Genomic DNA, 6,000 nt, shown 5'->3' with positions numbered 1-6,000 from the left:
TTAAAAGGATAAGTCTGTTCTCCAAAAAGTAAAATTATATCTCAGGACTCATATTAAAAAATCTGTAAGGTTAATTCAGGTTTGTGGCAAGAATAATTGCTGTACTTCCACTGCTCTTTTAAATTTCCCAATTTATGGAATCTGGAGATCAATTCTCAGAAACCTCTACAAATGTTCAGATTACAAGAAAATACTGCACAACCTTGAAACAACAATAAACATTTGATCTCTCACACAATTTTTGTGCATCAGAAATCTAGCAGCAACTTACCTGGCTGATTCTGCCTTAAGGTCTCTCATACGTTGCACTTAATTTTTCAGCCAGGGCTGCAGTCATTTGAAGGCTTGACTGAGGCTGGAGGATTTTCATCCCAGATGACTCACTCACCCAGCTGTTGGCAGGAGACCTTCAGTTCTTTGCCACACGGACTTCTTTGTAAGACTATGTGAGTATCCTCATGACAAGGCAGTTGATTTCTTCCAGAGAGGGTGATCTGACATATAACAAGGCAAAAACCTCAATGTCTTTATATGACCTAGCCTCAGAAGTTGCATATCATCACTTCTGGTGTATTCTGTTAGTCCCACAGACCAGCTGTGATAAAATGTAGGAAGGGACTACACATGGGCATTTATGCCAGAGGCAAAGGTCATTGGGAGCCACCTTGGTAGCTGGCTGCCACAAACCTGAATAAAGAAATAAAAACATAATCTAATAAATATCGTCTGAAGTCAGATACATTTTGAGTCAAATCACTTTCATGTAATCTATCTAAATACAATTTTATTATGAACGGATTAGCCTATAAAGAAGTTTGTTGTGATTTTGGTTTTATATACTACTAGAAATATTGTATTGTATTTTATTTTTTTTGAGATGGAGTCCCACGGTGTCACTCAGTCTGGAGTACAGTGGTGCAATCTTGGCTCACTGTAACCTCTGCCTCCCAGGTTCAAGCAATTCTCCTGCCTCAGCCCCACTGGTAGCTGGGATTACAGGCAAGTGCCACTACGCTGGCTAATCTTTTCGTATTTTTAGTAGAGACGGGGTGTCACCATGTTGGCCAGGCTGGTCTCAAACTCCTGACCTCAAGTGATCTGCCTGCCTCAGACTCCCAAAGTGCTGGGATTACAGGCATGAGCCGCTGTGCCCAGCCTGCTAAGAATATTTTAAATAAGGAACTGAAAAATAATTATTTTAGGCTAGTGCTGTGGCTCAAGCCTGTAATCCCAGCTACACAGGAGGACTGCTGGAGGCCAGGAATCCCAGACCAGCCTGAGCAACATAGCAAGACCCCATCTATAAAAAAATTAAAATAAATTAGCCAGGCACAGCGGCATGTAGCCTTAGCTACTTGGAAGGATCACTTGAGCCCAGGGGTTTGAGACTACAGTGAGCTATGATTGTGTCACTGCATTGTAGCTGGGGTGACAGAGTGAGACCCTGTCTCTAAACAACAACAGCAACAATAATTGTGTGGTCATTAGCAAGCAATGACTTTCTGATTAAAAAAAGAAAAAAATAATTGTGTAGTCAGAAAAGGAAGATAAAGCATATTTTTTTCAGTTTTTTAAAAAAGTTACATGCAAAGCAATTGTTTTGAGGCTAGAATACAAAGACAAAGTAGCTCCTAAAAAGGATTTTTTCTTAAGAATAAATGCTGTTTGTTTCCATTCCACGTCCTTAGGGATTCATGTGAACAACAGAGTAAACCATTTATTTATACTTTTTCATGAACTTTGAATCATTTTTTAGAAACTGAATGTTTTCCTGCCTGTGAAAACTCTTATATCCAAATACTATAGCAGCTATTATTATTATGAATAACATTGTATATTGTGCAGCATTTTGCATTTTAAGTTTTAGGCTAACAAAATTTACACTAAATGGGGGTGGTAGGAAGCACTGCCTTTGGCTAAGCAAGTTTAAGGTATAAACCAGGAGGGAAGCTTCACTATCATTTGATTCCCCAAAAGTACCTTTTCTGATACTACAGTTTAGTAATCTTTGTTAGAAGAACTGCAGGCTTATGTAATTTTGAAACCTTATCTTGCAGTTTTTATTACCAGACTTACTGAAGAACATTTTTTGCTCTTAGTAAATGGGCATTTTAATTTTCTTGATACTATATCTGATACAAATTATAATACGAAAGTGTCTGTTTGAAAGAGTGGAGTATTCAGCATCGATACACTATACTTTTTGTTGATTTTTCCATTAGAAAAATCAATTATAGACAAAAACCTCTTTAGAACTAGATCCTTCTTCCTCTCTTTGAATTAACTGCATGCATTTCTGAAAGGTTCTTCTTTCACTTCACCTCAAAAGACACTGAATCCAAACACCAGTGGTGAGATTGTCTGATCTGAACTCTGAGATAAGCTATTTTGCTCTTAAAAAACAAAAACCAGACAGGTTATTGAATTACTAATTGAAATACAAAAACTAAATTACTTACCTTTTCTTTCTTAGAAATAAGCAGAGATGAAGAAGTATACATGTAACATGTTTTATTATAAATGACCCAGTAGATAGGAAATTGAAAGTGGACTCAGTTTACAGGGATCCTTCAAGTAGTGTTAATTCACTCAGAAAAATGTAAAGTTATTTAAGTAAATAACAATGTAATGATTTATTTAATGTAATCATATGAGAAAGAATATTTGAGACCTGTCATTCAGATGCCAGGCCCTCTGCCAAGTGCTATGGATAAAGAGAGAGGTAGACTTACCATGAACCTAATGAAGCTAATTTCAGGGCCCCTAATTTGCAGGAACATCTTTTAATACAAATGTGTTCACATGATCAATTTTCTGTTTTTGCAAATAAAAAGTCACAAAAGTAAGATATTTAAACCTTAATCAGTGAATTCTATTGTCTCTCTTTAGTCTTCACTTCCATCTATGACACTTTCCCTTGTATTGAGAGGTGTTAGAGAATATCCACAGGTTTTTTTGTTTTTTTTTTTTTTTTGTTACTGATTAAGGAAGAGTATTGTTGAAGATACATTTAGTTTTGTAAGATATATTAATTTGATCACTTACATGTGTAGTTGAATTATTGCAAAGAGTTATCCAGTCTAGAAATGACTTCCAGAGATACTGCAGTCTCTACTGTGCTGATTCACACTGCATCATATGATATAGAGGTTGTATCTTAATATTAGCATGCTCTACTGGATTTGCTTTTTGTTACTAAATTACTAAATAACTTTAGAGGCTAAAGACAATACAGCATTGTGAGATAATAAGGGAGTGTTGCCTTTAGCCTCTAGGGTTGTGGTAAATCTGGGCATGGTGTCACTGGATTCTCTACTCAGGATCTCGTAAGACTAAACTCAAGGTGTTGGCTTGGTTGCATCCTCTTCTGGCACTCAGAGTTCCTTTCCAGGCTCACATAGTGTGGCCAGATTCATCTCCTTGCAGTCATTATTTCCTTGTTGGCTCTTACCTGGGAGTTGCTCTCAGCAACTAGAGGCCACTTGAACAACTTACCACATGACCTACTGTATTTCGAGAGCCGGCAATAGAGAATCTCCCTCAATTTTAATCCTTCATGCTTTGAATCTCTTTCTCAGGAAGGGTGGTGTTCCCTTTAAGGACTCAGCTGATAGATCTGGCCCACCTAGGATCATCTTTCTATCTTAAAGTCAACTGATTTTCATTATTCACATCTACAAAATCTCTTTACAGCAGCACCTAAATTAGTGTTTCAACAACTAGAAAAATATATGTGTATGCCAGGGTGCAAAAATCTTGGGAGTCATCTTATATTTCTACCTACCACACCTGCTGTGCCCAGCATTGAAAGTATATGGGTTAATGAGTTTTACCTATTATAAAGCTTTTCAACTCAGAATGTGTATTTTCAAAGACTTGGAAGAACATTCAAACATAAAGAAAATGAAAACATTTTCCAAAAGCTCACACAGCTAGAATACACCATTTTAGCGGCAATGTTTCTATTGAAACTAGTAAGAATTTATAGACTCCTGATTTATTTATTGAAAACCTTGATGTGTTTATTTATTAGAACAAAGAGTTCATAAGAAGTTAACAGCATGTGCAATGAAAGCAATAAAGATGAATGATAAAATGAATTAAAGCTAGGTACAGTGGTGCATCTTGCTTGTAATCCCAGCACTTAGGGAAGCTGAGGTGGGAGGACGGCTTGAGCCCAGGAGTTTGAAATCAGCCTGGGCAACAGTGAGAACTTGTCTCTACAATAGTAATAACAAAAAAAAAGTTAGCAGGCCACTGTGGCATGTGCTTGTAGTCCCAGCAATTTGGGAAGCTGCGGTGGCAGGATTGCTTGAGCCTAGGAGACTGAGACTGGCTGCAGTGAACCATGTTCCTGCCACTTCACTTCAGCCTGGGTGACAGAGCAAGACCTTGTCTAAAAAAAAAAAAAAAGACTCAGTGCCTTTCTTGATCTCAGAAGAAAGGGGCCCCTGCCCTGAACCCTGCATTTTAGAGTACCTTGCCCATCACAAATGTCAAAGCACAAAGATACTTGTTTTTCTTTTTGACCTCATGGTTGCAAGAAGCTGGCTGAGAACAGGAGAAAATGGCTTGGAGGAGAAAAAGCTGTTTCAAGTTGGCCACCCCAAATCAGCCAGATGGGTGTCCAGGCAAATCAGGGCCCCTAGACACTTGCTCTTCTTTTCCTCTTCTGCTTGGCTGGTGTTGTTGTGAGAGGTGAACTTCTAGGAGGGCAAGAATTTTTTGTGTGTGTGAAACAAGAGAAAGGGTATCTGCTTAATCTAGCTCCCCAAGGAACTTAATCAAGTCATTCCTTTTCTGGCATTTGGGTGGGTCCAGGCAGCACCCAAGAGTCCAGGACATCACCAGTTCCAGCTCAGTGACAGACTTTGTATGGAAGAACTGGGAAGGAGAAAAAAGTAACCATGATTCCTGTATATTTTGCCTAATGAACAAAGTAATGCAATTATTTGAGGTAGGAGAAGATCAGGTATATGGGAAAAAGGAGAGTGAAGCAAAGATTCTGTTTTGGACATGTTGAATTGAGATGCCAGTAGGCTTCTAAGTGATCTCGGATGAGCAATTGGACATTTGAATATGGAGCTTGGGGGAGTGGCCTGAGATTGAGATAGAAATATTGCATAGCTGGTATAATTGTGGGGGCCAAATGTTTTTTCAAGTATTTGCTAGACATTTGTAGTTCCTCTTTTGTAGATTACATGCTTGTGTCCTTTACCTATATATCTACTGAATCTCTCACAGTTACTCTTAAAATTTCCTAAAAGTTTAATGCAATAAAAAATGTTTAACAAACTACCTTAAATCATCTAATTTTTACAGCAAGCCTGGTACAGGTTTTAAAATTTTTGACTAATGAGAGTTGTGACCTCCACAGACAAATTTTAAAATCGTCAGCATATAACAAATAAGAAAAACATATTTGTTGTCCACAAGGAAATGATGTATGCTTTATGTTCACAAAGCAAGGATATATTGTGTTTCCCAAGGGAGCTCACAGGCTGCTATGTATAGTAAATCAGGCTTAGAAACCTGATTTCTCTGTATATCAGGAGTGAATCCATCTTTCAGGAATGGACTTATGTTAACCTAGTTTATGAGTCTGATTTTTAAAAGCAGAAGGTCAAATTGCGATGCAAAATCATTGTCCCAGTGACAGGGATATTTTAAATTTGTGCAAGTAGCTTTTTGTTATCCTGGACAATAATGTCTATGGAATATTTAATGACCTTAAGCTAAGAGAACGTGAGTCACCCATCTCACTTTAGGGATGATCTTTCTAGGGAAAAACATCAATCAGCTCATTCACTCTCTTGCTTCATCAGCCCTAACCATACCCTGTTGTCTCACTCTGAACAGCGCCATTTATCTCTTTGGCCTCTACAGGCATTTATAACCCTGGCCCTAATGGCTTTGCCCAAGTAGCAAATACTTTGATGAATGAAAAACTCCCATGAATCATGTTTAAAACAAGTTTTTTTGTGGTTGAAGTTCTTGAGA

The 6,000-nt window shown here is 37.9% G+C and overlaps 1 long non-coding RNA gene across 1 annotated transcript in view; it reads left to right on the top strand.

Moving 5' to 3' along the window:
- The first annotated feature begins 321 nt into the window (after positions 1 to 321).
- The window catches only part of LOC140712198 (uncharacterized), a 29,565-nt gene continuing 23,886 nt past the window's right edge, over positions 322 to 6,000 (top strand). Inside the window, exon 1 of the long non-coding RNA XR_012093691.1 lies at positions 322 to 446. This is a non-coding gene — a long non-coding RNA (uncharacterized lncRNA). The remainder of the gene's footprint in view (positions 447 to 6,000) is intronic.

This window comes from Chlorocebus sabaeus, chromosome 8, assembly GCF_047675955.1.
Source record: "Chlorocebus sabaeus isolate Y175 chromosome 8, mChlSab1.0.hap1, whole genome shotgun sequence".
In the NCBI taxonomy this organism is placed as follows: Eukaryota; Metazoa; Chordata; class Mammalia; order Primates; family Cercopithecidae; genus Chlorocebus; species Chlorocebus sabaeus.
Note: the sequence above shows the minus strand (reverse complement) of the source record. Positions and strands in the feature narration are given on the sequence as shown.